Here is a 17,771-nt window from a genome sequence, read left to right as displayed (position 1 = left end):
ATTTGAGTGACCTGGTTATGATAGAAGGTGGGTATGGGAGCTCCATAGTCCTGTGTCTGAGAGAAGATACCATGCTCTGGTTTAGGGTATTTCTTTTGTCTATTATAATGTTGCTGGCTTTTTGGACATTGGCTGGTGTCACGGAGTCACCAGGCGATGCTCTGGAACTACTCCCTATGAAGCCAGTCAGGTCTCTGGGAGATCCTCCTCTCTGTGAGCATACTGGCTCCAGGGCAAGAAGCTGACACAGCTTCAACCTTCCTGGGTCTGCCCTTGGAGCATTCAACATCCCCTTTTCTCACTGTGCACTTCCCACAGTGAGTCCACACAGGCAGGGCTCCTGGGGAAGCCAGAGGGCCCTGCACCCCAACTCCACAGTCAGTCCTGACTCTCAGCCAGCCACTAAAACAGAAGGTTTATTAGACAACAGGAACACGGTCTAAAACAGAGCTTGTAGGTACAGAAACAGGACCCTTGATCAGGCCCGTCTTGGGGCATGGAGGCCAGAGCCCCATCTAGGCCTCCCTACGTTTCCCCAGCCAGCTCCGAACTCAAACTCTCCAGCCCCTCCTCTGACCTTTCTCTTTTTCCCCGAGCCAGGAGGCCACCTGATCTCTTTGTTCTCCAACAGCTTCAGGCCATCAGTTGCCAGGAGACAGAGTGTTGGCCATTCTCTATGCAGACAGCATCACATTGGCCTTCTAGGGCTCTGCAACAATCACACACCCTTATCCCACCACCTAGATACTTAAGAAATGCATAGGGGAAACTGAGGCACCCACACAGTATTCAGAGAAAACATTAAGAACATTCCCACTTCGTCACAGCTGGATGTTTCTGGGTGCAGTTAATGGGAAATGTGGCAGTCTGTTAAGGGGCCTGTGTTTTGGGGGCCTGTTTATTAGCATTTCCACAACAAAAATGGCAAGATGCAACTTAGTCAAATGCAGATATGTCTTAAAAATTCAGGAAGTTGTACCATCATCTTCAGAATTTTTCAAGGGATGATTCCTCTCTCTCTCCCACTGCACCCCCACTGTTTCTGTTGACTTGTTACAGGTCTGTGTTTGGGTTCTTAAGCTTGGCTATGTTTGATGTATTGGAACAGACTGGCAGTAGTTAACTGAAACACCCAATTCTGTTAGTAGTTGTTAATCCTGCTGGGCAATGATATATGGGTTCTGCTGATTCAAAGGCAGATGGCTGATTACTCTACCTGGATATAGGGGAAGAGAGGATCTAGACTATGGGCTGACCAGGCCTGAGGGAGTAACCATAAGGAGCAGCTAAGCCTGGTGAGAATGTTTGAACAGAACATTTTACATTGCGTTTGATGTGATGTGTGTACTCCTGGGTACGGAATATATCTATTGATAGTGCTAGCACTGACTCACAACTTGCAGTGCTGCTGCTGTATGACTTCTACATGAATTTAAAAGCTGTCTTTAAATTTAAATATTAGCTTCTGTAGACACTTTGTGAATATAGGTAATATACAACAAAGCTGTCATGAACCTGATCTTTTTTTTTTTAAATAGACTTACTCACTGCTATCATTTCTGAAGGTGTAGATTGGTTTCTACAAATAATTGTGCTCACAGTTTTTCACTCACTATTAATGGCACAAATTCAGCCATGTAAGTACTTGATATGTAATAATCACACAGATTTCTAGGTGGTATTATTTGCACTTGCAAAAACAGGTTGCTTTTAAAATGAATGCTGTTTGGTGCACATGGGGAGTAGCTAGTGTTGGGGTTTTAATGGGTATTTTCTGCAAAGAGAGAGGTATAACCTCTTAATTGGAATGCAGCAAAAAGGAACAGCTGGTATTTAAGAGATATTTTGGGGAACTGTCTGGGTCAGGTGGTTAACAGCTGGATCCAGAGCCTTTCTTGTGACTGTTTTGAATCCATGCTACGTTTGTAGGTACCAGAAACCCTTTTCATTTGAAGGTCTATGGGGTTTGTTTGTCTGGGGCTTTTGCACAACTTTCACACGCCATTGGCTACTCAAGTAATGCCAGTTCACCTATTTGGCAGCCTGAGCGGAGAGGCTAAGTGGTGAATGAGACTTAGACAGAACTCCCTTTCCCTCCTAGAGATGACTGTTCCAAGTGGAGGCACACTAGTGAGAGCATCCTGGGGAAAGCTACCTTGTAGTGGCCTTTTGCTAACTACAGGACTTCACTCTCCAAGATGACCAACGCTTCACTTTTCAACAGTGCTAAGTTCACCTGCAGAAATGAGTGTGTTTCACCAAACCTTCCTAGCAGAAAAGCTGGGCCACACAGGAAATGATGAAGCAAAGCGATGACCATTGTTGACATTGCTCTTTGTCTCTTGCTTCCTTTCTCGACCACAGTTTTATCTGAAACTTGTATCTGAGGAAGGTCTACATCAGTTTGTCGTAACTTTCCTGTTTTATTTTCTGTTTAATACACAGTCAAACTTCACTTACATCTGCTCAATTAAGGAACTCAAATATAATTTTTAAAGACCTCATTCAGTACAGAGCATGTTGACATGCAAGTATGCATGGATTTTTATTTATTTTGCTTTAAGTATAAAGTCACTAAAGGGATGTAGTTTTCCGTAACACCTCGTGGTTGAAAACAAAGTAAAGAGGTAGGTTTGTTTCTATATCTAATTAGGGAGTCTGCTGGTTATATTGAAATAGCATTATTAAAAATGAAAACCAGTTTGAATTCTATGGTTCCAGTTATTTATTCAAAAAAAAACTAGTTTAATGTGTGCTTTTTTGCAAAAGGCAATATTTAAGTAAAGCAAGAGTGACCATTACGTAGAAGCTTGTGCAGTGATATATAAACATATCCTGGTGGGATTGTGACTATGGGAGAGGAACCCACCTGGGCTGCAAATTGTTAACTCCTGTATCTACTTCAGGGCTATATCCAGGCCCAGCAGTCATGGAGAAGCTGTGTGAGCTTCACAAGTAACCCCGCCTATGAACTTACAGGAGGGATATAATTTGGTGCCCTTTTCTGGGGAAAGGGGGTGGATGGTGGCAAAGATAGGTCAGAGAGACCACAGAAAGATGCTTGTGCAAATAGCTGGGGATGTTTGGGGGATTTTTGTCAGTGTTTTTGACTATTAATTTTGGTGGCAGTTAAAAGAGCACTCGGTCTTGAGACTCTAACCGAAGAGGTCATTGAGTTTTGTATGGGAGAAAATCTGGGCCCTGTCACAAGGACATACAAAAAGTACGAAAAAAGCCACAATTTAGTAATCTTTGAGTGAGCTTGTCTGAGAGAGAACACATCATAGGACTTGTAGAAGTTGCTAGAACTAGGATTGGGCGTCAGCTGTAGAGGCTGGATCCAGAGCTGAATTTTTCTAGTTTTTAAGGGTATTCAGACCACTGTACAAAGAGACCACTTCAAAATCTGTATCCCACTGTTTGCAAAGTTGGGTGTTGAGAACTTGGGTATGGTTCAGACTTACTTCTAACCAAAACTAAACTGGGATCCAATAAACCTCAAGCCCTTATGAACGAGGATCAGTTTCCTTTTTAGAAAGTGTTACTGGGTACACTTTGTTTTTTCTAGGGATTGCTGATTTGCTACCAGATTGACTCAGACTTTAAAGCCAGAAGGGACTAACGTGATCATCTAGTCTGATCTGCTAGCGCGTGCGCACGCACAAACCTGCAGGGTCTCTGCCAATCTGATCTGGGGGAAAATTCCTTTCCTAGCCAAATATGGCAGTCAGTTGGACCCTGAGCATTTTGGCAAGACCCCACAGCCAGATACCAGGAAAGAATTCTCTGTAATAACTCAAATGATTTATTACACTCAAACAGGGGAAATTTTCTTTCTTTCTCTCATTTCATCTTATTACTTTGCATGGTGGTTTTCATACTGTGTCCTTAAAAGAAACTTAAAAATCCATTCACTGATTAAAACATATACCCTGCTTTTTCTTTGTGAGAAAATGAAGGGAGCTGTGATTGAAACCTTAATATAAATGGCATTTCTCCCTGGATAATTAAATGAATTTAAGTCTTTACTAATTAATAATATGATTGTTATTAGAGACTCCAAATTGGAATAAGACCTTAGCAGAGTGTGGCACATGATGTTTGTGTTTTCAGCAAGCGGGCCAGTTCTTGGAGGTAGAGATGGAACAGACTTGCATATCTCCAAAAATGATATTTAAAAACTTAGATGAATAGATACAGTAACCTCAGTTTCTGCAGGGTTTCCTCTTGCTTCTCTATGGTCCTGGGAAGAGATAACTAGAATAGTGCAAAAACCGAGATTCTCTAACGGTGTGTACTTTGAGCCCAATTCTGTGGTCCAGACTCTCTCAAAAATCCCAGTGAAGATAAATAATCTTAAACAATTATTAAGTTAAATACCACCACTGTCTAAGATTGGGCTTTTTTTTCATTCTTTTACAGAATTAACTTCTTTAAAGGTGACCTGCATAGGCATTTTTTTAAATTTAAAAAAGGCATTGTGTCCAGTGTTAGTGCTTTATGATATACTTCTGAAGGCCTGAAAGGTATTGGTGTGCAGCTGGCTGGTTGACTTGTTTGTTTGTTTTTCCAGTTCTGTTTTTACACCTTTAGAAACATCAGAAATGTCAAATCTGGTCTTCCTGGGTGTTGCTGGAGGACCTTTTGGATATCTTGAACATGTGTATTGTGAGCTCTGACACCCTACTTGAAAGGATGTGATGACAAATGTTCAACAAAGATTTCCTTTCTCTAAAATGTCTAGACACTGGAATTAAATTACTGTTAAACAAAGCAGAGTTCTAAGCAGTCTCAATAAAAATCTTTCCCCCTTGATTGATCATCATTTTAGTCTGACTTCTGTGACGTCATAAACAAGCAGAATTTTTCACACCTCAAAAAGAAGCAAAGAAGGGCCAGCCCAATTTCCCCTCCTTTGCAAGTCACCTTTACCTATAAAGTTCACTTTATATCTACAGAGATTCTTGTATACCCTGATCCAGCAAACCACCTTAACCATATAAGTAGCCTTCTTACCTCAGTAGCACTAAAGTTCTTAAAGTCAAGCTCCTTAAGTGCTTTTTTCTGACTTGGGGCCATAGGTAAAGGATGATCCCTGGAAATTATTGAACCCTGTGAATATTAGACAAATGTTTTGTGGTATTCATTCAGCTATTTAAACCAATTCACTTCAATTATGTGTGTTCTGCTGTTAGCTTTCCATATAGATAGATATATGCTAATGAATTAACTTACTACCCAGAATGTTCATGGGAACATCAACTTTTCAGTAAATTATTGGAGATATGTGCTGAAAGTAGACTTCTGAATTCCTAATATACACCAGAAGCCTGACTCATCCACTCAGAACAGAAACTTAACATGTAAATGATTTAAAGTCAAAATTTTGCAACAAAGGATGTGGGAGCTGCCTGTAATATTTTTATGAATATTATGTTTCCATCTACTGGCCTGTCCTAGCGGTGGTTGCAAATTTACAAGGGATTAGCAGTGAGCGAGACAATGATCTGCTATGCCCATCTCCACAAATACATGGTGGACAATGCTGGAGCCATCTGCTGTGGAGCAGCTACTCGACCTGAGAGACCCCTGACTGGACTTGCTAATCAGGTTCCTTCAGAAAGATCTCCGCCTTGTGGAATGGTGGGAGGAGACCAAAGCCTCAGGCTTTGCTTACACTTAAAAGGCTGCAGCACAGTCACAGACTCAAGCACCTCTTCAAATGTCTGTAGATGTAAGCTAGTTGATGGCACCCATTAACAAACACCTTCCACCACAACGACACCCCCTGTCATTTCTGCTCATCCTCCCAGTAGTGTCTAATACAGAGGTTCTCAAATTGGGGGTTGTAACCCCTCAGGGAGTTGCAAGGTGGTTACAGGGGGGGTTGCAAGCTGTCAGCTCAGTGAAGCTGACAGCCCTGAGCTCCCATTAAATTAAATACACCCCCCCTCAATTTTTAATTTATAAAAATTTAATTTAATTTATAAAACAGAGGCTTGCTGTGTGAAAGGGGTCACCAATAGAAAAAGTTTGAATCTCTCTGGTCTAATATACTGGACACACCCCCCCCCGAATGACTTCTCTCCCAGACAGAATAAGGGGGGGGAGGGGAAATGGGGGCATGCATAGCCTCTAGTATGGAGCAAAAGAGGAAATGAAGATAGACCACCTTAGGAGAAATGGGTTTAAGGAGGTTCGGTCAGAGCTCTGTCATGTGGGGAGAATGAGGGCCCCTGGAATGGGGAAATGGGAGATCACATGGCACTCCTGACGGGGGATGGGGCACACAAACCCCTGGTTCTGAGGGGAAGATTGGGGGACCCTGGGATGGGGAGGTAGATTGGAGACACCTGGTGTGGGGGAGGAGGAAATGGGAGGTGGGGTCACACAGAGCTGCTGCTGTTGGGTAAGGGGAGTGGGAGACAGTGGTATGGGAGGAATGGGGTCACAGAACCCCTGGTGGGGGGTTGATTGGGGGGAGTTGCAGAGAGTCCCTGAAAAAGAGGGGGATGGGGCAAATGGAGGGATGCAAGGAGCCTTTGGCGTGTGCAACAAGATCAGCTGACAAACTATTAAATGTGTGACCTTCTAGTCTATGCCCCTTTGGGAATTTAGGCTACCAAATAATATGGAGTCCTACTGGTTAAACAGAGTATCACAGTGGTGGGATCATATTACACCTGTGCTGCATAATCTAGATTAGCAGTTTATTAATTTTCAGGTGGAGTTTAAGATGCTGGTTTTGATCTGTAGAGCCCTAAATGATCTAGGACTTGGCTGCTTCCTCTCTTCCCATATGAAAGTGTGGCAGTTTTGATCAGCAGAGATGTTCAAGGTGAAGCTATTTTGATTTAGGCTCTTGGTGTTTTTCCGTGCAAGTCTCCATTTAAAAGGTCACTCTCCTTCAGAGACAATGCAGAGCCCATTTGTTTAACTCAGCTGGTCAGATACATTTTTCTAATTATACTTACACACAGAATTTAATTATCTTGCACTGAAGGGTGAGATGATTCTCATCTTTCCTGTTCCTTTGAAGAATCTGTTAACTGGGTTTTTAAAATATAGTGTAAAGAGGGTACAATTCGATGCTCTTGTACAAACTCAAATAAATAAAACTTGCTTTCCAAGTACCCAGACTGGTTGCCTATACATTGAATTATCCATTTTTATTTATTTGTCTATATGTGGAAAACACAACTTGAGGATATGTAGTTGTCAGTCTTACTGCACAGTAAATATCTGCAATTGCATTGAATAGTTTGCAACAAGCATTAAATATCATGGGCCAAATTCTTCCTCTGAACTTGTTGACCTTAGCTCATGTCGCTGATTTCAATGGGAATCTGTCTTTGAAATATGAAAGGCATTCTCTGTTAAGTCTACATGTGAGAAACATAACCAATTTATAATTAAAAGTAGAAATCTGTGTAATGATTGATGTGTAAGACCCAATATGAACCCTTTAAAAACAAGGAAAATTAGAATAAAGCTTCACTCATCTGTGTTTCATCTGTTTATTGCAGGTGCCTGAAATTAATGTGGTGTAAATGCATGTAGGCACCGTAGGCAGTAAATTAGCCAAGCTCAAGTTGGGTAGAGTGGAGGCTGTGTGTCCTTTAACTCTGAATTTTTTTCCATTGTGGGCTTAAAGAAAGAAACATGTGAGCAATACCACTGACATGGAAAATGGGCCATTCTGACTAAGGTCAATAACTTCACAGCTAGAAAAGATGAACATACACACAAATGATAACATCTGGGAATTTTCATTTGTTTAATTTTAGTAGGTTTGACGATTTTGCTAGCGTAGATTGAAGATAGGGTTCTGTTTTCCTATTGCACATTCATTTTGAATCATTCCACAATAGGTAATGGAAATACAGCCATGCTTCATCATTGCGCGGCGCTGCTATTTATGCAAAGTTCACACACTCTCTGCCGGACTACATATAATCTTTGATAATACCTCTTTACAAACTAGCACTTGTAATTTTCCCAATACAAATAATCAATTCTATACCTGACCTAGAGGTTTTGGGTGGGGTTGTTTTGTGTGTGTGATAGCATAAACTTGGCTTGATGTGATCTATACAGAACACTTGAAAGAAAAAGAGATCCTTTTTATAACAGCACCCACCACAAGATTGGAGGAAAGTGAAAACATATCAACTGAAATAAATTTAAAAACTTGGTTTAAAATTTCTGTAGGTCACTCAGAGTAGAGATAATGCATGCATGTATGTTTCTGCTCGGAAAGATACTCCTGAACCTTTCTTGAACTCCCTCCCAAGTTGACAGAAAACCATTGATAACTATTCTTTGAGTATGGTCTGCCAACCAGACCTTTATAGTAATTTCATCTACACCATATTTCCCTACTTTGTTTATGAGACTGTCATGTGGAACAGTGTCAAAAGCCTTAATAAAATCAATGTATATGGAGGGGGACTGTTATCCCCTTACTAATATTCAGGGAGGGTGTTTTGGTCGGCTAGGTCTCAGTACCAAAAGGGGAAGGGTCATTGGGAAATCAGGAGCCTGAGACTGACAGTCTCCAGGGGCAAGGGGGAGAGGCCAACGCTACAGGTCAGCCTGATTTGACAGGACGGGCAGGCTAATCAGGGAGTCAGGAGGCCAGCGGGGTCCCCTTCTCCATGTGAGCTGGAATTGCCAGGGTCAGATGGAGTGGGGCCCAGCTAAGGAGAGAGCAGGGGACCAAGCTGACCTGCTGGGAGCAGAGCTGCAGCCCCAAAGCCAGAGGCACAGCCCAGAGAGAGCAGAGCTGCAGCAACCAGAGCTAGAGGGGCCAGAGAAGCAGCCCAGGGAGCTGGAGGCAGAGCAGCAGCAGCAGCCGTGCTGAGGCAGAGTGGGGCAGTCCGGAGTTGGGTGCGGTGAGCAGCTGGGGAGAGCGAGGGGGACCCTGGGCAGTGGGCTCAGCACATGGAGACACCTCAGTCAAGAGGCCTTTCAGGCAAGACTTAGGGGGGGATTGTAACCCTGACAGGGCGAGGGCGACGCTGGGAAGAGGGGTCCTGCCACCTAGAGCCTGAGAGCATGTGGCCACCACCAGAGCAAGTGTCCAACCCGCAGCGTCCCTGCAGCACAGCCAGGGCCTGGGCAGGAGGCCTGGGACCTACAAGGAACAGACTGTGAACTGCCCTGACATCCCAGAGACACTGTCTGTGATGTTCCCTGCCACAGAGCGGGCTGATGTGTTTCCTTCAGCCTTTCCCATTTTTAAACTAATTGTTACATAAACTGTATTGCTTTAAATGGTACGTAATGACCAGTGGGTCAGGAATGTATCCAGTGCAGAGAGAGCATCCCAGAGTGGGGACCCCTAGCCCCTGACCTAGGTGACCAGAGCAGGGCTGGGGGTTGAGCCCCCCCCAGGAATCCTGGGCCCAGCCTTGTTGGGGTTATGAGGACTCTGCCAGACAGGGGAGTGCAAGGGGAGCCCTTGAGGGCAGGGAGGCCTCTGGGTAAGGGAAGTGGGAGTGAGGACTCAGATCCGTCTGCTATCCCATTTCACTGGGGTCGTGCAGAAGCCAGGAAAGTTCCCCACAATAGCAGGACCTATAACAGAAGTGGCCAGACTTACTGGCCCTCCTAGCTGCATATGACAATCTTCAGAAGTTTGAGAGCCAGAGCACCGCTGCCAGGAGCCGGGGCTCAGGGCTTCAGTCCCGCTCCTGCTGAAGCCCCAAGCCCTGGCAGGTGTGCCCTGCAGGTCTGAAGCCCCAAGATCCTCTTTCCCCCCACCCTCCGGTCAGAAACTCCTACTTCACCATCCCATTGCAAGGCAGAGGTCCCGAGCTCCCCCTGTCCCCTCAGTCTGGTAGGCAGAGAATAGGGTGGCAGAGGGGGCTCGCGAGTCACACTTTAATGGTAAAAGAGCCGCGTGTGGCTCGTGAGCCACAGTTTGGCCACCCTGGTATATAATGTCTATTTCTTCCCCCGTATCAATGGGTGGCGCATATCGTAGGCTGGGGGAGGCTGTGCCTCCCCAAGCAGCCCGGAGTGGCCCTGCCCTCACTCCATCCTGGGCCCCCTCCTGCTTGACCTTGGCCTCAGCCCAGACAGGCTGCTCATCTTCTGGCCAGGAAGCATGTTGGGGCTGGGGCTAGGGTGGCTGCCGCAGGCCTGCAGCCAGGACTTGGGGTGGCTGGGGCCATGCCACCCGGTGCTCCAGAGCTGGGGAGGGAGGGGAGCTGGGCTCCATCAGGGCTGGCCAGGGGCTAGCCTCCCTGAGCTGGCAGTTCACCCGCCACCCATGCCCTGATCCACTAAGTCAGTAATCCTATCAAAGAAGAAAAGTCCATTGGTTTGGCATTATTTGTTCTTGAAAAATCCATGCTGACTATTCCTTTAATCTATTATTCTCCAGGTGTTTACAAATTGTTTAATAATTTGTTCCAGTATCTTTCCATATATTCAAGTTAGGCTGACTGGTCTATAATTCCTTGGGTCCTGCTTGTTCTCCTTTTTAAAGATAAGTACTGTGTTCGCCCTTTTCCAGTTTTCTGGGACTTCTTCCATTGTCCAGGAGTTCTCAAAGATAATTACTAAAGGCTCCAAGATTGCTTCAGCTACTTCCTTAATCATAAATCTCCACTGACTTGAATTCATCTAACGTATCTAAATATTCTTAAACCTGTTTTTTCTGTATTTTTGCCTTCCATTCCTTCCTCGAGGTTGTAAATATTAGTTGTGTTGAGATCCAGTCATCATTAACCTTTCTAGTGAAGACTGAAGTAAAATTGGCAATAAGCATCTTAGCTTTCTAGATGTCATCAGTTGTTAGCTCTCCTTCCCTGCTAAGTAGAGGACCTACACTCTCCTTCATCTTTCCGTTGCTCCTAATGTATTTAAAGAACCTCTTATTGCCTTTTATGTCCCTATCACTTTGTGCCTTAGCCTTTGTGACTTTGTCCTTACATACTTGTGCTCTTCTTTTGTACTCCTCCTTATCAAGTTGACCGTGTCTCCACTATTTGTAGGATTCCTTCTTTGAATTTTTATGATTAGTCTTTAACATCTGTGAAAAGAATAGGCAAGGTATTATCTATTTTTATATCTATTTGTTAATGTTTCTTATGATTGGCAGGCATGCAGCTGAAGCTCTCTAACAGCCCTCTTCACTTGCCAGTGAAGGGAAATAAAATCCTCTTCATTCTAACTGGCTTCTCTTTAAGCTAAACTACTATTCAATGATTCAGCCTCCTAAGCATTTGAAAGGTTTAAGGCACAGCGCTGAGATCAAGATAAAATCACAGGCTGCTAACATGAAACAGTGGCTGTCAGTGAAAAAACCACAATGAAAAAGTATCTTTGCTAAAAGTGGTTTGTTTCCTGGCACATGGTTTTTTAATGCCTTTTAGAAGGTGAGGTGGCTCAAAATATATGCAGAAATTTAGCTATGGCTGAAATGACCTCAATGTGGTGTTAATTGACTGCATTTACTGTATGCGCTGTGAATAGTTCAGTTACAGGACACTAGCAAGTATATTTGTCTGTATGTGTAGGCCCCACTCTTGCAATCAGATCCATGTGAGCAGCTGGCCAAGCCCATCAAGAGAAATTTGGGGTCCAGTACCTGTTTTCTGGGACTCATCCCCTCCAATTTCACCCCAGTTGCATGCCCCTTCCCCCTCCCAAACTTAGGGCTCCACCTTGCCCCTCACTCCCCAGTCAGCCATGTAGACCATTGTGCCTGGATTGAGCCCCGTGGACTTCAGTGAGCTCTGGGTACAGCTGCATTGTGATTTAAAAAACCCACAGCATTGAGTCGCAGAGCCTGGGTCAGCTGACGCAGGCTCACAGACCTCCAGCTGCAGGGCAGTACAATTGCAGTGTGGAGCCTGAGCCGCTACACTGCAATTTATTAACCCAGCAGCCCAAGTCAGCTGCCTTGAGCCCGCTGCAGCCATGCCCGCGGGTCTTTTGTCGCAGTGTACACGCACCCTCAGTGTAAAATTATGAGGCTCCAGCTGAGCAGAGATGATATCCCTACACTACAATGTCACTACAATTGAGATATCAACATTTGCAATATAAATATCGTTCACAGGCTTGAAACTTTGCTAAATGACCATTCAGAGGGCAGATGCTAAAATTCCAGTTAGTCCAGGGCAAGTTTTAAAATGTAGGTAAGTTATTTTTTTTCTTTTTCTTTTAAATTCTCACTTATACAAGTGTGCTGGAGAAAGTGGTCATCTTGGCTGTTCCTCCTGCGGGCAGGGAGTATTCCTTGGGAGCAGTGGTGCAAGACAGTGTGTATATTCACAAAACATCTGCTTAGACTGAGTGCCTAATTTTCAATAACATCATAACTTTTACCTCCATTTCTAAATGGGTTGACTGCGGCACAAGGAGTGTTAATGGCTTGCCCAGAGGTCACATACCACCATGAGTCGTGTGCTTAAGCCTGGATTGGGACCTTCTAACTACTGTTGCATTACCTGAACTCCAACCTTAAGGCTTTGTTGCTGAGTTTTATTGAGTAAACAGTCCGCTTTCTTCATGGTTTTAGAACATTCTGCTTGACATTGCTGGGCATGTCGGTAGCTGTAGCTTTTCCAGTCTCTCCTTGTATTCTTGATAAATGCTGTGTCTTCCTCCTCCTCCTCACCTTTTAATAAGCTGTAAAAAGCATGCTTTGATATACAGCTGTTAGCTTGAATAATGAATAGTCTAAGATATAAAAGGAAACAGTTTGAGCTAAACTAGTGGGAGTTTTTGTATCTGTTTGATGGATCTTCTTTGTGTAACAGTATTTGCATATTTTCCTTTACTGTCATCACTGTCAAGGGACCCCTTTTTTTTTTTTTGGCCTGTAAATTCATGGCTGTCATGTATACGTAAGTTCAAGAGTGGTGAATTATATTTAGAAGTAGCAGAGGTTACAGCAGTGAGATTAGATCTTAGCTGTAACTTAGTATTCTTCTGCTAGATTGCTGAATTGTGTAGAAGATCAGTTAATATGATTTTATGACAGTAGATCTAAATTCTTGTCTTAGTCCTTCGTTATGCTGAAAATAACCACAAATTTTGCTTTACCATACAAGACTGTCACATCTTTCTCTGTATTTCAAGATGTTTTCTATATGGAAGACAAACCCACAATGGTGAGTCACAGCTCCTTAAACCCCTGCAAAAACCCAGCTTTGGAAAACCAGCCATAATCTAGGCTTTGTGGTCTGGATGTTTTACTTTCATCCACACACACAGAAAAAGTGGTATCAAGCAATCAGTCTTTGGAACAAACATATCGATCCCTAGATATAGCTGTTAGCATTGTTGGCCAGTTAAGTTTAACTGTTAACGTAGCATCTGCAGTACCTGGGAAGGCCTTTTGTTTCCCCAAACTTAGAGGTCAAAGGAATAGCACTTATTCCAGAATGTGAATATTCTTCAAGCCAAAGTGTGCTTGGTCAACCACTTCAGCCAACATCTATCTCCGCTACGAAGAACAAATTAGATATTTCATGGGAAGATTTTTTGGGGGGGAGTCAGGCCCAGCACCATTGTTGGTTTCATGTTCCACAAATGCTGCTTAGTTGTACAGAAGATGCCACTGTTCTGTTGGATGATCCTCTGCAGACCCTCTTGAATATAATAACCATTCAAAGACACTGCTATGACTGATGTCTCTTTTCAGTGCTTTCCTACACTCAAAATCACTATTTGTGAGCATGGGCAGTGTGTGAACCCCCACTTTGGCGAGGCTAGTCCTCCAGCCCCGCCCCTGCCCCACCCCCTACCCGCCGAAGCCTGAGACCTCCCCACCACCAACCAACCTGCCCCAGCTGCCCCGACCTCTGGGCCCGCCCAACTCCCTGGCCAGCCCAAGTTGAGTCCCCACTGGTTTCGGGGAAGAGCATGGGTGGGGCCACCGCCTAGGTTAAGGGAGGCTTAGCCTTCCCTGGCCTAGTATACCCACCACCGATGCTTGTGAGAGCTGCCCTGTTCCCTAGTGGAAGAGATGGGTCTGAATGGGGAAAACCTGACAGTTGCGCTAAGAGTTTGGGCATTCCTGAGGATTTTCCCTGTTGGCATAGATGATTGATGCCTAATGCATCAGACAGGGTATTTGTCCTATCTCCTAACCACTGTGGCACTGGGAGACCCAACGGCCCCCTCAGTAATTCTAATCCCACCAAGATGAACCGCCACACTTCACTACAGTGGCTGAGGAAGAGACGTGCTTCTGTCCGTCGCTGCCAAATCACCTGATAACTGATTCCTATGCCACTAAGAGATACTGAGACTCTCCCATAGAAACACTGGGAACAGGAGAGGCTGCAAGCAGATGGCAGGCAATGCAGCACTGCCACAGTGGTAGGCTTCTCCTTCTGTTCCCTCCCTACGCTCCAGTACCAGTTGTCAAGGCTGTGGCACCTTACCATTGGTATCTTTCTATTGTAATTACGTACTGTAAATATAATGGTTGCAGTGCCCAAAGATGTCCTGTACCACTAGTTCGTGGCCAAATTATCTGTTTGGTTTTTTTTTAAGCTGTTCCACTGTATGCTGTGGCCTGGTTCCCCATTGCTTTGCAAAGCAGCTGTAAAATGCTGTTGTATCAGAATGGTAGTGTCTGACATCCATCTGGCATTTGCTATGCACAGGCATGACTATACAAGATTTAAAGCATGGAGAATCAGGCCTAGTATCTTGAGGATCTTTGTCCTTAACATCTTGCTGGATTTGGCCCCAAGTCAGGAAAGGACTGTCTACCTAAATAAAAAATTATAAAACTTTGCAGCTCAATCTTCTGCAAGATTGTACTGACAGAGATAGTAGTCAGGATCACATCATAAGATTTACTGGATCAAATTACTGTTGATTTCCAGATGTGTCAAGTATTTTAATTTAAAAGCTTCTGTTAAAAGTAATGGTTGCAATGCAGTGTGATTTATAACAGACCACCTGATTAATGGATCAGGCCAAGACTCATGCCAGTGTGTCATGCCGCATCCCTGAAACTCAGCCCAATACCCGCTCCTTTTACAACAGAAATAACCACTATCTCCTTCTCACTCCTCCCACCCACCCAGTGTTGTGGTCCTGTGAGGTGCTGAGCCCCCTTCAACTCCCACTGACTTCATCCTTCATTGGCTTCATGGGGGTTGAATGTACTTCATAGCAAGACCAGGCTGCAGGGAAACTAAACCACAGCAGGAGGAAACAGTTGACTCTGTTAATAACTACAGCCTCAATTCAGCAAAGCGTCTGAATTGTCCTGTTGACGACTTGTATGCGTACAGTTCAAAATGTACTTAAACGCTTTCCTGAACTGAGGCTGTATTTCTTATTACAGCCCCCCTCATCCACCCACCTAGACCTGGAGCCCAAAGTTACATTTTCTTTCTGCCTTATCTGCAAAACATCACAGCCACCGTATCTTGGTTGTACGTATATATCTTTATTACAAATAATTCAATTTCATTTTCAATAACTACTGTAATTTGTCATCCACACTTAGCCTCAAATCTCCTTTCTTCTATAACATTTTGATTGCTACATATGGAATGTCTATTTTCTTGTTTTCCTTTCAGTGCTTAATGCTCAGTGCAGACTCCAATTAAAAATAACTTTTTTTTCTCTTCCCTGGCAATACACTGAGTACAAAGTGATTCTTTTCTTAAAAAGTGATGAGTTCAATAGTTCTTCAAGTCAGCACAGTAATATTTTGGAGACATGTGTCTACTTCGTCCATTTGCTGGGCTTCGTTGCATATGTTTCTCTCATTGATCCAAGACACAAACTTCTTTAAATCTTCTTTAAACGAATAAAAATCTGTTTTTGTAGACTCACAAGGCAAATGCTTGTGTGGGGATTTCTAAGGGGGGAAATGCATTTTTTTAGGAGAAAATGTATAGTTAATTTCCCTCCAAATTACATATCACTCAGCCCAAATGACCAGTATCACGTATGAAACCAGGATAACTGTCCTCCCTCGCCCCACACTCACAGCAAATGGCTCCACATTAATCCTACAAAGCAGTAATATGAACCCATGTTCTGATCATTCTTGACAACATGCACAGTACCCCATCCCCTCTGTAGCTACTGGATGATTAATATCTGGCAGGTGAGAGTGTGAGCAACCAGATCAAAATATATGTTCTCTAACTCACAGAATACAGACCATGGACCGTTAGAGCCCGTTCTGGAACACCATGACATTATCCCAGCCATAGAGGACCAGCATAACATTATCAACATTGTTTTTGGAAGAGAGCCATTAGTGTGGCAGACAATTTCTGTCTTACGGATCTCCTCTCAGTTGTCTTTTTTGGGTTTGCTTCTGCACCAGGTCAGTTAGGCCTCATTATTGCAATAAAACCAATCAGTAAGAAAAAGTGTAGGTGCATTTTTTTCATCTCAGCAGATTGCCAATTGCGCCAAGGTGTGCAATTTCTTTGTGGTCATTATTTTTTTTTCCTAAGGACTACAAAGAAACCATCAAGCTCATTAAAAGTCTGAGTGGACTAATGTCACTAGTGGACTGTATAGGCATGAGTCTGTGCACTACCGTCAAATCTTGAAATCCTCAAGATATAGCATATAGGAGAGAGGAAGGTATTGCAAAGATGGTTTTGGTTTTCTATTTTGAATTAAAAACAGAGATTTGAAAAATTTCGAACAGCTCTATAGTTGGTTGAAAAGCTGAGAAGCAATTTTGTGAAAGGACCAATTTGCTGGGAACCTTCCACAAGTCTCTTCCCACTTCCTGCATAGAGCAGGGGCTCAGCTGCCTTCTCCTGGGCCATATGGAGAGCTTGCTGAGTGTCCAGGGAGATGAGTGGGTTGACAATCAACTGAGGAGATATGTAACACAGGGACTTGCCCCTTAATGGCTGGAGGGCTAGCCAACTTTGTTTACTAAAGGAGGTCCACCTCAGTGAGAGAAGCTGATTCCCTATGAAGAGCAGCAGGTGGCTGCAGGATGGGAAGAAAAACGCTCAGGACACAGAAGCCTGGGGAGCTGTAGCTGGTCTGGCTCTTGCAGAGACAGTGAACTGTGACCCAGCTCTGAGGGAGAGGGCTGGAAACCCCCCAGCTAAGGGAAGAGAGACACTGAACTGGTGTTGGGGCCTGGAAGGCCAGTGTGTACTTGAGGACTGAATAACCTGGATCCCAGATGGGGAATGAGTTAAAGGGAAATTAAAAGTGTTGGGGTAAAGGAGCCCTGAAGAAGGGGGAAAAAAGAGGCAAGGGGGCCATAGAGTGACTTCTGGCCATGCGGGGATGCATCGGAGGTGGCAACTCCATTTTCCTCCACCACACACAAACACTGCCCCTTTAAGGTGGAGGTCCTGTCCTGGGGCATCCTCTGGTTGTGAAACCTAGCAGTGGGACTGCCCTGCCTGGGAGTGATTTGGTGCCACTAGAGACCAAGAGCTGATGCAGTGGCATTAGGCCTCCATTTGCCCTAGGCTCTCACTGATTTCCAGCCCACCTTCCCCTCTCCTCAGGACCTCTGCTCCTGACGTAAATCAATTCACTGACCTAGCAATGGGAGAGAAAGCTCTGCTAGAGAACCTTGAACAGATTTCCTGCCGTTTAGATATTTTTATGAATGGACAACTTGGCCATCAGTTTTCACTCATTCCTTAATCAGACACAGCTTTCACTGACTTTTTCTCATTAGTCAAGATTTCGGGGTCCCAGCTGTAGTAAGATGAGGCCCTGAAACATAACCTCTTTGTCAGAGGCCCAGTCTGAGGCCTGAAGCCTGAACTAAAATACTTCCAGGCATT

The 17,771-nt window shown here is 44.2% G+C and overlaps 1 long non-coding RNA gene across 1 annotated transcript; it reads left to right on the top strand.

Annotated features, from left to right (window-relative positions):
* Positions 1-1,227: 1,227 nt before the first annotated feature.
* On the top strand, positions 1,228-16,213 carry LOC120370788. The gene is made up of 3 exons (XR_005583940.1): positions 1,228-1,295; positions 12,074-12,152; positions 16,148-16,213. It is a non-coding gene; the product is annotated as an uncharacterized LOC120370788 (long non-coding RNA).
* Positions 16,214-17,771: the final 1,558 nt, after the last annotated feature.

Source organism: Mauremys reevesii, linkage group 8 (genome assembly GCF_016161935.1).
Source record: "Mauremys reevesii isolate NIE-2019 linkage group 8, ASM1616193v1, whole genome shotgun sequence".
Lineage (NCBI taxonomy): Eukaryota > Metazoa > Chordata > Testudines > Geoemydidae > Mauremys > Mauremys reevesii.
Note: the sequence above shows the minus strand (reverse complement) of the source record. Positions and strands in the feature narration are given on the sequence as shown.